Genomic DNA, 18,331 nt, shown 5'->3' with positions numbered 1-18,331 from the left:
TCCTCCAGCCTGGCTGAGGAGCCCAGGACCAGGAACTAGGCTGTGGGACAGGACAAGCCCCTGACGCAAAAGGGGTGGAGAGCAGGTCTGAAAGGCAAGGGGACCTCTGGGTCATCAGAGGACTCCTGGGCACCAGGTGGTTCACATACACTATTCTCACTACCCTCCACATCATCGTGAGACGGAACAAAAACATGTGGCCCGGCAGGATCCCACCTGCAAGCACGAGACCTGAAGGCAAACGGAAGGGGTCTCAAAACTAGACAGGAGCCCCCAGGCCAGAAGTCTGGGATGGATACCTTGACCTCGCCTCCAACCTCGCCTCACTTCTTACCCGGGAGCCAAGACACGCCTCCCAGGGGCACCCGTTGTATCTGAGTCTACCAAGCGAAGGCACCGTCGCAAGGTTTCTGCCTCCCTGAACACAGGGGCAGCGCACAGAATGAGACGCAGACGGTCAGCCTGCTGTTGACGAGGACTACAGAGTGCCCAGCCTGCAACATACACCCTCGCTGACACGAATCAGGAAGCAAGCTGGGCAATCTGGAGTCTACAAATAGATTTCAAAGATCCACAGGACTCAGAATTTCTTCTTCAGTCAACCCCCGGGGTCACCCTTTCCAAAAGGACCCACAAAGCACAGATTAAGTCAGTGAAGGGAGACCTACAAAGAGGGTGATCCATCAACACATCCTTCTCCTGTCGGAGGGTGACAAGAGAACTCCTCGGACTTCTGGCTGACCGTGACAAATGAGAACTATTTCTACTGACTCAGAATTGACAGAACTCCTCCTTGCCCCTACAGCAGGCCCCACCTTTGTTTTTCTTTCTCCATTTATTTAACATTTCTGACAGCTCCCGGAGAAGCAATGCATGCTGTGCTCAAGAGACAGTCAAGGAGCAAAGACAACAGACACACGAGCGCTGAATTCACACACTGCCTTGACCGACGTGTTCTTGCGGACTGGCCTCGGCTCCTGTAAATTCAAACAGCAGAAGCCATGATTTCCAATTCTTACGTGTGCCCTCGGGCGCCATGTGAATTTATTCCAGTGTGAAGTCCAAATTAAAAGGTAGGCTTGTTTCTGACAAGAAAATCCGTAACGTGGAAAGACAGAATGAGCTCCCACAGGTCCGGGGGCTAGCCCAGTTACCACCTCACAGGGGGCCAGCAGAGGCCCCAGCTCAGAAGGGAAGGGCAAGGGGAAAAAGCTAGTGTGGGAAAGCTCCAGGGTTCGGAAAGGATGGCTGGACCCTTCAAACATGGGAACTTCTCTTGGTGACTCCTCTCCCTGCACTACCAATGACCAAGCCACAGGCAGCCTGCAGTCACTTTCAGATACGGGAGCAGAAAAGGACAGAAAGAGCGCCAGGAAGGATGGCTCACAAAGCCAGACATGCATGCCTCAGACACTGGACCAAGGTCTCTGATGCCTAAATCTACATGCTTTCCCTCACAGCACGGTGCTGACTCCAGGAAGGAAGCCCTTCACCAGCGCAGCTTTCTAGAGGCCTGTCCCCTCTCACTATGTGGGGGATTGCCTCCCAGCCAGGACACAACTGGGAACTCATGGATGCCCACTCTCATCTCGCTGCCTCATCCAGACCCCAGGGCACACGTGTGTGACTTTACAGATGCAAAAAGACACAATTCCAGAGAAGGCTCCAAAACCTTACCTCGGGGCATTTGTGGCCTCGGGCCTGGCTGTAAGACACCTCTCATGGAGCCTCTGGACATGCAGATCCACCTGCAAGAGACAAGGCGTGAATGAGCACTCACAACAGGCCGGGGGGGGGGGGGGGGGGGGGGGGGGGGGGTGCAGAGGGTACCTGGCACAGCGGCCAGCGGATTCCAGCACCCACAAACGTGGGCCATTGCTACCAGGACTTGGACAGCCACACTGCTGTCTCAGGAACAAGAACAACTTAACTCTAGGAAGGGACCTGGGGAACATGTGTGACAGAAGTAATGTCAGTGTTATCCTATGTACCCACAATCAATTTGTTGCTAAGCAATCTGTATCAAAAAGTTGTCAAGGCCAGGTTTTGGAGAGCGAGCCACGCTGACCGGCAGCAATGAGCCTGGAGCAGGAGGGGTAACGGGTGGTGGGAGGGCCCCACGTTCTCCATCTAGTGCGTAAGGGCTGCCTACGTACGCATTCTCAACGACGACGTCCTGCCCAGCTGGGGTACTACTCCCTTCCTTGCTCCTTAACCTAAGAGCAGAGGGAATGTTACCCCCAGTGGACCACAGGCACAGCCCGTGGCCAGGACAAGAGAAACACTTCCAAGGAGAGCAGGATGCCTCAGCCTTGAGCAGGTACGGTCTCCCCACTGACAGTCCAGAGTGGGAAAAGCCCATTGCCTCACCATGTAGCATCTCGATCTCCCCTACCTTGTTCTGTTTTGACCCACTGCTACATGTCAGACACCGAGACGGAGGCACTGCCCTCGAGATCACAGCATAGGGGAATGACAAGCAAATCACCGACATCCAATGTGATCAGGGCTGACCAACGGGGCTGAGGGTGTGGGAAGCGGTGCAATGAGAAGGCAGAGAATGCTTCCCAGGGAGAACCTTGGGGGAAGAGGGACCCCTGTCAGCACTCCACCACCGGCCCATGAACAGAAACACGCTGAGGCAGGGCCCTCCCTACTCGGCAAAAGGGCACTCGGTGAGCCACCCAGCACCAAGTACCAGAAAGCAATACAAATCAGCGGACAGAGAGATGTGTACGAAAGCTCCAGAGTTTGGAAGGGACAGGATGGGCCCTTCCAACACGGGGAAACGCTTTCGGCAATTCCTCTCCCTGCACTATCAATGACCAGGGCACGGGCCGCCCACGATCACTTTCGAATGCAGGAGCAGAGAAGGGCAGTGAATGGGCCGAGAAGGGAGACCTCGGACAGCAGCCCAGGAACTGAGTTGAACTAGGAGCCCAGCAGACAGGCCAATGGCCAGATTTACAGCCTAAGATCACAGAAGCTTCCCCTTATTTGCACGGACGATTTACCGCTCCCTACCAAAAGGTGAGGAGACTGCGCAGAAATACTGAGGATTCATGGTTCTGAAAGACTGGGTGTGGGTGATCACAGAAGAGCGCTCAGGTTCACGTAAGAGCACTCAGCTGGGAACCGGAAAGGAGTCTAGGTTTGCCTCTAAAACGCAGCCCTCTCTCTGTCCATCCCGACACCGCTGCTTGCCTCTCAATGTCACAGCAGCCTTCATCAGGGGCTCTCAGGAGCAGAAGAGGGACCTGACCTGTGCCTACCAGCCTGAGGGGACACAGACAGCTGGGAGCAGCGGGAAGAAGGCACTCTTTCCCACACCTCATCACCTGAACCCCTCCAGCCTCACAGCCCGCACAAGACCTGAGCTCTAGAGAATCCCACTTACCTGGGACCTCCCGATCCACGTTCTTCTCCCTGAGGTCGCCTTTCACAAACAAGGAACAGCAGTCACGACCCACTCCTGTAAGAGACAAGAAGCCCGTGGCACTGCTTACCCGCCCAGGAACCCACTATCTTTACCAACAGGAAAACACTGAGGGAATCTGGGTCTTAGGAGGTAAGCACACTGAAAGCCTGCCTCCCTCCCTCTACCTTGTGCTCGGTCACCTAAGGTTGTCCCATTTTGGAACCTCTGAATATAGAAAGAACCTTGCGACTTTTCCTTTGCCTGCGTTACCAACGACCAAGAAAAAGGCAGCCTGTACTCACTTCAACGCAGGAGCAGAAAAGGACACCGGGCTGCTGAAATTAGAAACCAGTGTCAGAAGACCACAGCTGTGGCTCCGCCACCAACTCAGACACACAGACACAGGACCCACTCTCGTTCTCCCTTTTTAAAGCCTCACAGAAACTGTGCTGAGCCAGGCATAGAGCGTACAACAAGACAACAGATGCCAAGAGGCACCTAAAAAAAAGGTGGTGAGAAGTGTGGGAAAGCTCCAGGGTTTGGAAGGGACAGAGGGGACCCTCCAAACACGGGGAAGTGCTTTCTGCAAGTCCTCTCCCTGCACTATCGATGACCAGGACACAGACAGACCATGATCACTTTCGAATGCAGGTGCAGAAAAGGCAGAAAGTGAGCCAGGAAGAGAGAAGGCCCTATAAGCCCCCAGCTGCCCAGCGAAGCCCAGGACCCTGAGCGCCATCACCATCTCATGTAAAGACGCCATCTCCCGTCATCAGGAGGGGGCACGTGAAGACCAACTCGCGGCAAAAACGCCTACATTGTTTAGTCCCCCACAGATACAGACGGACGATCTACTACGTGCCACCAACCGTGGGCTCAAAGACAAAGAACACAGACAAGACTTCTGTCCTCCCAGAGCTCTGGCACTTTCCCCACTTAAAACACAGCGGAGCTCAGAAGGACCTAACCTAGCCAACGTGATGCGCTCGCCACAGGCTGAGGCAGGATCTGAACCCAGACCTCTCTGGCCCCCAAACACACCCCCATCCACCACACCAGGCCTCCTGGGGGCTTTCTCAGAACCCGCAGGAGCTCCAGGACGCCCCCCCCCCCAAACCCCCCACCATGGTGTGGCAGGAAGGCAACGAGTCCCTGCTCAAGGATCTCCTGAGCAGCAGCACTTACCCAGGCCTCACCCCCTGGACACCGCGGGGGCACATCCGGCGCTGCGGCTCAGGGTCCTGCAGCAAAGAAGGGGGCGCTGCCTGACGCACAGCCCCCAAAGCCGTCCAACGGAGAGTTTCCATCTGCTTCCAACAGAGCCCCGGAGCCCGCAACGCCTACGCAGGAGACAGCACGGGGAAGGGGCTTTAGTGCAAAACAAAGACACCGGAATCTGCCTCTGCCGCTCTGGGGCCCCGCGAGCGCCCCCAATTGAAAACTCACACAACCGCTCTGCACAACGGGGGTTTTAACGCTTTCTCTTAAAGGCTGTTGACGAGAAAACGGGTTAACGCTCACACGATCACTTCGTGGACAACCGATGAAGCGCTTTGGGGGATTCGAGGCCCAGAGCCGGAGGTGGGTGTGTGCGTGAAAATCACGCGGCCCCGGGAGCTCTTCAGGCCCGGGGCCACACAGGGCTCCGCACCACTGGCGGCGGCACTCGGCCCGCGCGTCGCCGGACCCGCTTCTGGTAGTTGGCGGGACCCGAGTCTCCCCGGCGGAGGGGTGAGGGGGGCTGAGGGCGAGTGATCCGACCCGGGACACGCATCCTGAGAGGTCCGCACCGACCTCTCGGTGGAGGAGCTGGGCCCGAACCCAGGGGCGAGGCCTGGAACCGCGGCTGACCTCCGCCGGCTCTCCCCGACTCCTCGGGCCTCGGTTTCCCCGAAAGGTGGTGGGGGGCAGACCACGCGCCCAGCGATCCCCGCAGTGGACTCACCCCGGGCAGCCGCGACCTATGGCGCGGGACAGCGGCCGTAGACACAGCCGACAGTGCGGGAAGCTGCGGATGTCTGGGGATTGCGGGAGACGGAAACCGGCGGCGTGGACGGCTCGGGAGAACCGGCCGGGCGACCACAGCAGCAGGAAACTCCTCTTCCGCCCAGCGCCGGCGGAAATGCAGCTGGAGCGCGGGTGGCGTCCTAGAGCGGCGTTTCCGGGAGGCGGATCCCGCGCAAACGGCGCTGCCGCGCCCCCTGGTGGCGCGGAGCTCAAATTCTGACTCCGTAGGGCTTGGAGTAACTTCCAAGAGCAGCCTGAAATTTGGGAAATAACATTCACTCACTTGTTTTTGCTTTTCTCTTTATTCTGTTTTTGCCACTGATTTGTCATTAACTTATAGAAATGGTTGCTTTTTCACGTGAGCAGCTGTTATTAGCAAGAGCTCATGCTGATTGCAGGGAGTTTGAACCATAGGGTTCTTGCCTGATTGACCGCTGTATTCATAGTACCTAGTTTAGTGGCTGGCACAATTGAATAAATGAATGAATTCTGACCATATATTTGGACATTGTCAGAATAAAATATCGTTCTGATGCCCTGAAAGTAGAACGTGAGAGTAACAGGGAAAAGTGGGCAAGTGCTTTGCTAAACTTAGTCCTAAAAATGAGTCTTGGAAGCAGTAGGGGTTTGATCAAATTTGCAGAGTGGCAGAGAAGATGGATAGAAGCCCCATGCTCCCGAAAGGACACTGCAGACAGGCATGAGACGGGGCTCATGGCTCCCAAATCTCACAAGCACTCACACTGCCAGCATCCTGGGCCACGTGTACCTCTCGAACCTGCCCTGCCGCAACCCTGCCATTAACTCAGCCCACATTCTGAAGTGTAAACTTCCGTGTGCCTGGGGAGGGGGTTCCCCTGGTCGGATCCCTGGTGCTAACCAGGTCAGCACAATGTGGAAATCCAGGCCTGAAGGATGCAACCGAGGAGGGCGGTGGGGGGGGGGGGGTCTCTGAAGGTGAAGCACAGAGCAAAGATCCAAAGCATGATAGTTGCTACCCTTTAGTATTTCTGAGAAAGTTTCTGTCACTGTGAGGACACTGTGGGATTGTTCAGGAGGTTGAGAGAACGTGCTGTGTTTGAAAAGGCAGCACTCTCAGTAGAAATACAAGGCTATCCACATGTGTAATTTAAAATGTTCTAAGAGCCACGTTAAGAACGTACCAAAAAGAGGTGAAACTAATTTTAATAGTGGATTTCATTTAACCCAGTATAACCAAAATATTATTTCAGCAGGTATTTTTAAATTTTAACGTATTTTTAAATGATTAATGATCACTGGGTGTTGTATGTAAGCGATGAATTCTGGGAACCCACTCCCAAAGCCAAGAGCACACTGTATACACTGTATGTTAGTTAACTTGACAATAAATTATATTTTAAAAAAATTATTGATGAGATATCTGCCATCTTTTTTTCTCTGTACAAAGTCTTTGGAATCTGGTGCGTGTTTAACGCTAACAGCACATTTGGACGAGCTGCATTTCCAGTGCTCCATAAGCCACCGTGGCTGCTGGCTGCTGTGTTCATCAGCTTTTGGATCAGCCCTTTTGAGCCAGAGGAGCGAAGAAGCAAGCAGGAGGCTGAGAGCATGTCCCTTCTACAGTCCCCAGCACCCCCATGAATCTGGGATATTCTAGACGGGGCAGGGCCTCCCGCGTGGCTCAGGTTGGGGGCCTTATTGTCCTGAGCTGGAGATTAAGGCAAGGGTGCCCTAAGAAGATTGTGAAAGAGGAGAGCAATGATTCAATCCTAGATTACTCTCCTGCACCCTTTGCTCCCATGATGCCAGGGAAGGGATCTGGGGCAGTTTATTTGTGCATCGCCGGTGGCTGCAAGAGGCTAGGATTCTAAGAGGCGTGGCTGACGCTCATTAGTCATTAGCGTAACAGGATGTTAAAATGGCTATTTCAGCAAGACACCAAGGTGGCATACAGAGATAGGATATAGGTAGGCATGAACCGCTGAACAACAACAAACTGCTGTTACGGTAAGCAAATTGTGGCCCAATGTTGGCAAGTTTTGAAGGTTCCATCTAATAAAATGGCAGCTGCCTTCCAGAGAAAGTATTGGACCAGATCTAGACCAGATCTAGACCAGATCTAGAATTTACTGCTCGTGACTCCAAATTCTCTCCTCCAAGTTGACGCTATTCGCAGTATACACAGCCATCAAAAAGAGGGAGAATTATGAATTCTATTTCTTAAGATAGTCCCACCCCCTGTCCCCAAGAGGGAGAACAAGAGGAGTGCCTGAGTACCAGGAGTTCCAGCAGAAACATCTGGGAGCTTGATATAGGTTACCTGAAGGTGGGGAGCACAGGTGAGCCCCGCCTACCCTACGCCTCAGGCCAAAGTGCAGCATCTTCTTCCGCAGGTGTAGAATCTGGGGTAGTGAGGCAGGTAGAATAGGGAAATGTCGGGTAACTTCCGGAGGAAGGACAAGGAACAGGGAACTGGCCTGGCACCTGTTGAATAACAGGATGCCCGTGGCCAGGATTAGCCACCGAGATGCGCAACTGCAGCATAAATCCCCAATTAACCTGCAACTGAAGAGAATGACCCGTCCACTGGGGGGCGCTAGAGGACTCCTCCTAGATCTTGACTGCATACGAAGGTTCCCAAGAGAAAAATCAAGGCCAGTGCAAGGGAACAGGCTGGCGCATGCGTAATGGTATACAGGGGGTCTTGGGACTATTTCCAGAACCCTACAGGAATATTCCACCTGTTGATTATAACTGCCTGTTAATCAGAATCCCACGTCTACGCAGCGCCACTCAAATTCTCTGAGCGTGCCTGCACAACCTCGTCTTCGAGCGTGTACTTTTGCTTTACAATAAAGCTTCTCATTTATGTTTTACTCTGATTCTGCCTTGAATTCTTTCTTGCCGCAAAGTCAAGGACCTGGCACCGGCTGGTGGTTGAGGGCTCAGGACCCAAGAACTTCCCCAGTCTCCCGTGTCAGTAGGAATGTCCATCTGCTACCCAAGATGTCCCGCCCAAGAGAGAGCCCGCTAGGGTGAGGAGACCCCAAGGAGAGAGCCTGTTCATATCCCTAGGAGAATGAAGGATGCAGGAGTGGGTTTCCCCAAAGAAGCCCTGGAATAAAGAGGCCAAGAGAGAAAGACTTACATTAAATATGTGCCCAACCTGGAGACTAGTCTCCCCCCACCTTAATCTTTATTCCATCTGTTCTGATCCTGGAGCTATTGGGGATAGGGAAGTGGGTGGAGTCCTCCTGGTGAAGAGAAACACATTTGGATAAGGGAGAAGTTTCCTGGCCCCTCCCAACAAATAGCAGCCCACCCTATGCTTGGCCCCAGCTGGTGAGAGAAATCTTACCCATAAGTTATCATTGAAAATGTGGTTCGTATATTGGACTGGGCTTTTAAAATATTTGAATAAAAACTATGTTCCCTATTTTTTGTGATTGTAATACTTATTACCAAAGAATGATCAGAAAAGCTATGAGGCCTGCCTTATAGTTTTCCAGGGTCAGGGAAAAGATACTTCCATTTAGAAAGTCTAAAGAGGGGCACTTGGGTGGCTCAGTCAGTTGGGCGTCTGACTTCAGCTCAGGTCATGATCTCACAGTCCGTGAGTTTGAGCTCTGCATCGGGCTCTGTGCTGACAGCTCAGAGCCTGGAGCCTGTTTCAGATTCTGTGTCTCCCTCTGTCTCTTCCCCTCCCCCACTCACGCTCTGTCTCTGTCTCTCTCAAAAGTAAATAAACATTAAAAAAAAATTTTTTTAAGAAGAAAGTCTAAAGAGACAGGCAAAAAAAAAAAAAAAGTATGATTGCATACCAGGAGTCCTGCTTTCAACAAACTGGTCACATTAATAAAGATATGGACTGTGGCTGGGAGGCCAACATTCCACCATGCTGGAGTTTGTGACCTCACAGTGGCTGAGAGATCCCTGTGGTCTAGAGCCCCTTCCTTGGGGAGGTGGAGCTGAAGCTTGTTGGGCAGATTGTTCCAAGGAGGAGGTGTCCAGGGTCCAGTCTGGAAGCCAAGAACCAGCCCTGTGAGACGTGCAGGAGCTCCAGGCCCTGTCCCCTTACTAAGAATGCCCACCATGCTGGAAACCTTACTGTACCTGGCCATTGTCCTCCTTTGCGTCTTACTGCTCCTCTGTTACTGTGTCTTTCGGGAGAAGTAGACTGGCTCCTGCAGGGTGGGACTGAGACCTGACAGAAGCCATAGCCAGTCTAGCCCCTCAGCGCCTCTCAAACAGGACAAGCTCTTCCTAAGCTGCTCGTGGCCTGAATCTTGGCCTGTTCTGGGGTCTCCAATAGCCCCAGGCCCTCACCAGATGCTTCCCACCATGGTTGGTTTCCACTCACATCTCAGCCTCTCCTGTCTAGGTCGGCTAGCTGGGTCCCTCTCAGCCTCTCTCCTACTAGTTTTGCTTCTGGTTCATTTTTGTCCTGGGCTGAGGACCACCGGTTCTGGAGAGGGACTCAGCATGGGCTCCGCGAAGTTATAATTGGCTCAGGACTCTGCCATGGAGGCAGGCATGAGAAGATGTGGCCCTCTCCGCCTCCAGAGGTTGGCAAGGCTGGGCCCTGGAGAACGGGAGTCCTAGCTAAAGACTGATAAACTCAGCGATGACTTTAGACTTCCCTTCTATCCACGGTGGACAATCTTGACTAATAAAGCTGGATGTTCCTAGCTAATTAACTCGGCTGAACAACATCTTGGAACCTTCCTTGCTAACTGAATCACTGAGATATTTGCGGGTCATTACTTAAACTTTCCTGGCTTGTTAACTTTCTTGCTTGAATACTTGGGCATTCTAGGATAATATTTGACTTTGCCTCATTATCTTTCAGCATGGTAGCTGACCACATCCATTCCTCACTCTTAAAACCTTGGATTTTCCTGACCAAGAGCATCGGAGCTCCCCCCTCCCCCGATACCACCCCCGGGCTATTTCTCTGGGACTTCCAAGATAAAAACAGAAGAATGCTTCTATGATTCCACCATTATGTATGATATTGGCAAATGGATTGTGATATATATGGTATTTCTAGAATTCTAAGAAATTTTTTGTTATAAATGGATATTAGCGTTTATCAAGTGATGGTGATGATCACAATGTTGATCCTAAAATGTATTAAACCATCTTCCTCTAACTTAGCACCTATTTTTTTCATGTTTATTTGTTTTTGAAAGAGAGAGAGAGACACAAAGCAAGCAGGGAAGGGGCAGAGAGAGAGGGAGACACAGAATCCGAAGCAGGTGCCAGGCTCTGAACTGTCAGCACACAGCCCAACGCGGGGCTTGAACTCACGAACCTCAAGATCATGACCTGAGTTGAAGTCAGACGCTTGACTGACTGAGCCACCCAGGCACCCCACTCAACATCTACTTTTAAAAGTTTTTTTTTAAAGTTTGTGGGGTTTTTTTTAGTTTTTGAGACAGAGAGAGACAGAGCATGAGCAGGGGAGTGGCAGAGAGAGAGGGAGACACAGAATCTGAAGCAGCTGTCAGCCCAGAGCCCGACACAGGGCTCGAACTCACAGACAGTGCGATGGTGACCTGAGCTAAAGTCAGACACTTAACTGACTGAGCCACCCAGGCGCCCCGTCAACATCTATTTTTTAGGCACCTGGGTGGCTCAGTCAGTTGAACATCCATTTTTTAAAAAGCGCTTATGGTACTAAGTTTCAATGTATTATTTGACCTACCTTTAAATTTTTTAATTGCAGTACAATATACACACCTTACGGGTTATCATCTTGACCATTTTACTTATTTATTGGGGGGGGGGGGGAGTGGAAGGGGAGAGGAAGCAGAGCCCAGCGTGGAGCTTGATCCCACGACCCTGAGATCATGCATGACCTGAGATGAAATCAAGAGTCGGGTGCTCTGACTCAGCCCCCCAGGCGCCCCTCATCTTGACCGTTTTAAAATATTCAGTTCAGTACTGTCAGGGACATTCACACTGTTGTGCAACCGGTCTCTAAAATTTTTTATCTTTAACTGAAACCGTACCCTTTAACCAACGATTCCCCATTCCTCCCTTCCCCAGCCCCTGACAGCTACCATTCTCCCTCTGTCTCTGAATTTGACTACCCTAAGTGCTTCATCTAAGTGGAATCACGTAGTATTTGTCCTTTTGTGTCTGGTTTATTTCACTTAGCATGATGTACTCAAGGTTCTTCCATGCGGTGGCATAGGCCAGAATTAATTTCTTTCTTTCTTTCTTTCTTTCTTTCTTTCTTTCTTTCTTTCTTTCTTTCTTTCTTCCTTCCTTTTTTTTAGTTTATTTATTTATTTTGAGAGATGGGGGTGGGGAGAGAGGGAGAGAGAGAGAATCCCAAGCAGGCTCGGTCTGCCCTGTCCATGCAGAGCCCGATACGGAGCTCCAACTCACGAACTGTGAGATCATGACCTGAGCCGAAATCATGGGTTAAACACTTAACCGACTGAGCCACCCAGCTGCCCCATATCTTATCTATTTTATTATTTTTTTATTTTTTTAACGTTTATTTATTTTTGAGAGAGAGACAGAGCGCAGGCAGGGGAGGGGCGGGGGGGGGGGGGAGGACACAGAATCTGAAGCAGGCTCCATGCTCTGAGCTGTCAACACAGAGCCCGATGCGGGGCTCGAACTCACGAACCGTGAGATCATGACCTGAACTGAAGTCGGAGGCTTAACCGACTGAGCTACCCAGGCGCCCCAATGTCTTATCTATTTTCAAGTTTAAAACTAATAAAGTTTTAATAATAAAACTGAGGTTCAGAAAGATGAAGTGAATTGCTAATACAGCTAATATGCGGCAGGGAATAATTTTAACTGTGTCTGTTGTATTCGTTTCCTAGGGCTGCCATAACAAAGCACCACCAACTGTGTGGCTTACAATGGCAGAAATTTATTCTCTCATTCTTCCGGAAGCTAGAAGTCTGAAATCAATGGTCAGACGACATTCACAAGATAGGAGGACAGTTCCCGCCCTTCAGGGACATTGGGGCCAAGGCTAATTCCACCTGAAAGTTGCCAATATATTTTAAAAGATGTTTACGACTATTTTCATGAGCTGGACTGTAATTTACTTTCCTTCACTGACCTTGTCTAATTTGGGGGTTATGGTTGTTACACGAACTGAGAACAGCTCCTTCTTTTTCTATTATCTTGGAGACTGTGTAAGTGTAAGAGTTAAATTGTAGTGTAGGGCTAATGCTTAGCTTGAAAAATAACAGCTTTGTGTTGACATTGAAGGTTAAGAGATAACAGCCTTGCTTTACTCTTATAAATTACGCCTCATACTCTTGTAAATTAGGCTTCACCAATTAAGGAAGCAAAAGTTCAAAGAAAAGAGCATCAGAGGCAGGGTCAAGGAGATCCACTGGTTGCAACTTAGAGGCAGAAAGTCTAAAGTAAACACCTCATTAGGCAACTGTTTCTAACTCATCTGGAAATTGTTTCTTTGTTCTGTTCCCAGGTGATGATAAAACGATGTGATCGGTTATAAAAACTCTGTACCCCGGCTGTTCGAGGCCGCACTCTTATCAAGAGTGTTGGTCCCGATCGGTCGGCCTTGCCTCTCATTGTAATAAACTTTGTTGTGACTGTCACTGGTGCCCGTAGCATTCTGTTTCAGGAGTCGTGTGGATGCAACATAAGGCTGAAAAGCTGGGTATGATGGTATGATGTTTTCTTACGGGAAATAGTGTTAACTAATGATTCAATATTTTATTATTTAAAAATTTAAAAAAAATTTCAGTTTATTTTGAGACACAGAAAGCGAGAGAGACAGAGCGCGTGCGCGCGCGCGCGCGCGCGCGCGCACACACACACACACACACACACACACACACACACACACACACACGAGTCAGGGGTGGGGGCAGAGAGAGAGGGAAAGAGTGAACTCCACGTGGGCTCCTGGAACCTACGAACCCACCAGATCATGACCTGAGTAGAAACCAAGAGTCAGTCGCTCAACCAACTGAGCCACCCAGCTGCCCTGCCTGATTCAACATTTTTAAAGTGTTACAAGATAATTCAGGTTTTCTATTTTTCCTTAAGACAATTTTGCTATATATTTTTCAGGAATGTGTTCATTTTACCTAAGTTTTGAATTTTATATTTGTCTAATTTTTTACTCTCTGCTCTGACTGTACTATGACCCCTTTCTTTTTTTTTTTTTTTTTCTTAAAGTCATGTTTTTATTGAGGCGAAATTCTTCTAGTAGAGAATTAACCATTGGAAGGTGAACAGTTCAGTGGCATTTAGTACATTCGCAGTGATGTGCAACCAGCATTTGTGAAAGCTGAAAGGAAAATAGGGTCACATGTGTCCAGGGGTTTTATTTTTATTTTATTTTATTTTATTTTATTTTATTTTTTGAAATTTATTGTCAAATTGGTTTCCATACAACACCCAGTGCTCATCCCAACAGGTGCCCTCCTCAATACCCATCACCTACCCTCCCCTCCCTCCCACCCCCCATCAACCCTCAGTTTGTTCTCAGTTTTTAAGAGTCTCTTATGCTTTGGCTCTCTCCCACTCTAGCCTCTTTTTTTTTTTTTTCCTTCCCCTCCCCCATGGGTTTCTGTTAAGTTTCTCAGGATCCACATAAGAGTGAAAACATATGGTATCTGTCTTTCTCTGTATGGCTTATTTCACTTAGCATCACACTCTCCAGTTCCATCCATGTTGCTACAAAAGGCCATATTTCATTCTTTCTCATTGCCACGTAGTACTCCATTGTGTATATAAACCACAATTTCTTTATCCATTCATCAGTTGATGGACATTTAGGATCTTTCCATAATTTGGCTATTGTGGAGAGTGCTGCTATAAACATAGGGGTACAAGTGCCCCTCTGCACCAGTACTCCTGTATCCCTTGGGTCAATTCCTAGCAGTGCTACTGCTGGGTCATAGGTTAGGTCTATTTTTAATTTTTTGAGGAACCTCCACACTGTTTTCCAGAGTGGCTGCACCAATTTGCATTCCCACCAACAGTGCAAGAGGGTTTCTGTTTCTCCACATCCTCTCCAGCATCTATAGTCTCCTGATCTGTTCATTTTGGCCACTCTGACTGGTGTGAGGTGATATCTGAGTGTGGTTTTAATTTGTATTTCCCTGATGAGGAGTGATGTTGAGCATCTTGTCATGTGCCTGTTGGCCATCCGGATGTCTTCTTTAGAAAAATGTCTATTCATGTTTTCTGCCCATTTCTTCACTGGATTATTTGTTTTTCGGGTGTGGAATTTGGTGAGCTCTTTATAGATTTTGGATACTAGCCCTGTGTCTGATATGTCATTTGCAAATATCTTTTCCCATTCCATTGGTTGCCTTTTAGTTTTGTTGGTTGTTTCCTTTGCTGTTCAGAAGCTTTTTATCTTCATGAGGTCCCAATAGTTCATTTTTGCTTTTAATTCCCTTGCCTTTGGGGATGTGTCAAGTAAGAAATTGCTACGGCTGAGGTCAGAGAGGTCTTTTCCTGCTTTCTCCTCTAGGGTTTTGATGGTTTCCTGTCTCACATTCAGGTCCTTTATCCATTTTGAGTTTATTTTTGTGAATGGTGTGAGAAAGTGGTCTAGTTTCAACCTTCTGCATGTTGCTGTCCAGTTCTCCCAGCACCATTTGTTAAAGAGACTGTCTTTTTTCCATTGGATGTTCTTTCCTGCTTTGTCAAAGATGAGTTGGCCATACGTTTGTGGGTCTAGTTCTGGGGTTTCTGTTCCATTCCGTTGGTCTATGTGTCTGTTTTTGTGCCAATACCATGCTGTCTTAATGATTACAGCTTTGTAGTAGAGGCTAAAGTCTGGGATTGTGATGCCTCCTGCTTTGGTCTTCTTCTTCAAAATTACTTTGGCTATTCGGGGCCTTTTGTGGTTCCATATGAATTTTAGGATTGCTTGTTCTAGCTTCGAGAAGAATGCTGGTGCAATTTTGATTGGGATTGCATTGAATGTGTAGATAGCTTTGGGTAGTATTGACATTTTGACAATATTTATTCTTCCAATCCATGAGCACGGAATGTTTTTCCATTTCTTTATATCTTCTTCAATTTCCTTCATAAGCTTTCTGTAGTTTTTAGCATACAGATCTTTTACATCTTTCGTTAGATTTATCCCTAGGTATTTTATGCTTCTTCAATCTCCTTCATAAGCTTTCTATAGTTTTTAGCATACAGATCTTTTACATCTTTCATTAGATTTATCCCTAGGTATTTTATGCTTCTTGGTGCAATTGTGAATGCGATCAGTTTCTTTATTTGTCTTTCTGTTGCTTCATTATTGCTGTATAAGAATGCAACTGATTTCTGTACATTGATTTTGTATCCCACAACTTTGTTAAATTCATGTATCAGTTCTAGCAGACTTTTGGTGGAGTCTATCTGATTTTCCATGTATAATATCATGCTATGACCCCTTTCTCATTCCGAAAATTGTTTGCCTCTGCTGCTCTACGTATGGTTATGTTCATTTTCTGCCATTTTACTTTCTATTTTTGTAATTTCATTGATTTGCTCTATTTAGATCTTTCGAGTGTCCTTTTTTGTTATTATTTTTTTAACACCTCCAGTGCTATGAGCAGACAGATGGAATTCTTCTTGCATTTTAGAATTAAGTGGGTCCCTCTTTCATAGCAAGAATGAGGATTTCTCTTCTCCTGTGTCAACATTTAAAGCTCATCTGTTGGGGTACCTGGGTGGCTCAGTCAGCTAAGCATCTCACTCTGGGTTTCAGCTCAGGTCACGATCTCATGGTTCATGAGTTGAAGCCCTGCACCGGGCTCTGCGCTGACAGTGTGGAAACTGCTTAGGATTCTCTGTCCTCCCCCTCTCTGCCCCTCCCTTGCTCATGAGCACGTGCACGCTCTCTCTCTCTCTCTCAAAATAAATAAACATGAAAAAAATAAAAATAATTGGGGCTCCTGGGTGGTTCAGTCGGTTGAGCATCCAACTTCGGCTCAGGTCATGATCTCACGGTTTGTGAGTTCGAGCCCTGGATCGGGCTCTGTGCTGACACCTCAGAGCCTGGAGCCTGCTTCAGATTCTGTGTCCCCCTCTCTCCGCCCCACCCCTGCTTGTGCTCTGTCTCTCTCTGTCTTTCAAAATGAATAAACGTTAAAAAAATTTTTTTTAATAAATAAATAAATAAATATAATAAAAAATAAAGCTCATTTGTTACAGGCCATGCAATGAGATGTCAAGGTAAGACCCCATCCAGTTCCTAACTACTTCGCATACTATTCCTCTGCCCCTTCCCCAACTTCAGCTTCTGATTCTTCTTCCTCCCTTTCCCCAAACTTCTTCCTGTTCTCCCTTTCTTCGTGAGCCCTTCAATACCCTACCAAAGCATATCACTTCCAAGAAGCCACCTTTTTGGAAATTAATAGAGGGATAACTCTATTCATGGTTCCACAGCTGCTTTTGGATCCATACTTCCTCACATTCACCATGGCAAATCAAGGAAGAAAGTATGACCTACCCAGCTTGGGTCTCACATCCAGTTTTTTGTCAGAGGAGGGCAGGACACCATAAGTGACATTTACAACTCGATTGAATTCAACAGGAAGAGTGCCACAAGAAAACCAGGGAGAAAGAGTGACTAGGCCCAAACTCTGGATAGCCCAGCCACTTAATATCCAGATCCTCATGAAAATAGGCAATTTGTTGGTCCTAGTTTTTCCAAGAATACCTCTAAATGTAGGCATTGAAATGTAATGCTGTTGGCTGGTGATGGTCTGTATCACATGAGGAAAGCATTTATTTAATCCAAGTATGCCGAAATATACTTTTCTGATCAGGAATAGAAATTAAGTATTACCAAAAAAAGAGAAATTAAATATTACCAAACACACTTTTAAGCACCTATTAAATTGCTCTTAGATTGATTTCTGGGTTTGAATTTTGACTCTGATATCTTCTGTTTAGGAGAAGCAATTTGCCATGGGCCCTGTGGGCATGCTAACAAGGCAAGGCCTTTGACTCCTTTTTCCCCCAGGCCCTTTCTTAGAGCTGTGTTTTGCAGTGAGCAAACCTTGAAGGATGAGATAAAGTCTCCTCCCACACTAAAAGCAGGCTTACTTCTGTTTGCTCCAAGTGGCAAATCTCCTAAGCTCAGTGTTCCTCCTCTTTTGTAACACTGTAACGCATTGTGTGTCCAGGCAGCCATCATGGGCCCTGCACCACTCCATGGGACCTCTGAGGCATGGGAACCAACAACATCAAGAAACTTAAAGCCCTCTCTGCTTTGCCACAGTAATAAGGTCCTCAGACTGCCTCAGGAATTTTCTGTCCTCTGCCAGCACCTACGAAACAACGGGCTAACTGGTTAGCTCACAAGTAGGGTTCATTCTCAGATCATGCACACTTCTTAACACGTTAACTGCGTGATCTTGTATACATGAATTAAACTTTCTGAGCTTTTGTTTCCTCATCGGCAAAATTAATAATAGTAGGGTTTATCTTACATGATTGACGTGATTAAACGAATCAAAATGCCTGGAATATTGGGTGCATTCAACACTTAGTCATTATTAGTTGATATTATGGTTGTAGCTGTCATCTGTAGCGTTGATGGGATGGGGCATTGCAGTGACAGCATGCTATGAAAAACACTGTTACACCATTTCCTCGGGCAGGCCCTTGCTGTCGGCCCTGGCTAAGTAGGTCCCCACTATTATACCACCATGCCCACTTCCTTTGTAGCACTTGTCATGATTTTAAATTATTGCATTTGCTGATTCATTATCTCCACAAGAATATAACAGCAACAAAATATATCAGAACCCTGTCTTCTGCAATACATTTCCAATGCTTAGCCCAGTCCCTAACATGAAGTAGCTGCTCAGTATATTTTTTCTGTGCGGATGGGAGTCTAGATGAACATCTAGATGGATGAATGGATGAGTGCGTAGGTGGATGGATGGATAAGAAAGT

At 48.1% G+C, this 18,331-nt stretch overlaps 3 non-coding genes across 3 annotated transcripts; all 3 read right to left on the bottom strand.

Moving 5' to 3' along the window:
• Positions 1-1,216: 1,216 nt before the first annotated feature.
• On the bottom strand, positions 1,217-1,347 carry LOC128773564 (small nucleolar RNA SNORA71). Its single transcript, XR_008417928.1, has one exon. It is a non-coding gene; the product is annotated as a small nucleolar RNA SNORA71 (small nucleolar RNA).
• Positions 1,348-2,732: 1,385 nt separating this feature from the next.
• LOC128773561 (small nucleolar RNA SNORA71) lies at positions 2,733-2,865 on the bottom strand. The gene has a single exon (XR_008417925.1). It is a non-coding gene; the product is annotated as a small nucleolar RNA SNORA71 (small nucleolar RNA).
• Positions 2,866-3,938: 1,073 nt separating this feature from the next.
• LOC128773562 (small nucleolar RNA SNORA71) lies at positions 3,939-4,071 on the bottom strand. Its single transcript, XR_008417926.1, has one exon. It is a non-coding gene; the product is annotated as a small nucleolar RNA SNORA71 (small nucleolar RNA).
• Positions 4,072-18,331: the final 14,260 nt, after the last annotated feature.

The sequence above is a fragment of the Panthera pardus genome, unplaced genomic scaffold, assembly GCF_024362965.1.
Source record: "Panthera pardus isolate Hobbes unplaced genomic scaffold, ASM2436296v1 HiC_scaffold_25, whole genome shotgun sequence".
NCBI lineage: Eukaryota > Metazoa > Chordata > Mammalia > Carnivora > Felidae > Panthera > Panthera pardus.
This window is presented reverse-complemented; position numbering and strand designations above follow the sequence as displayed.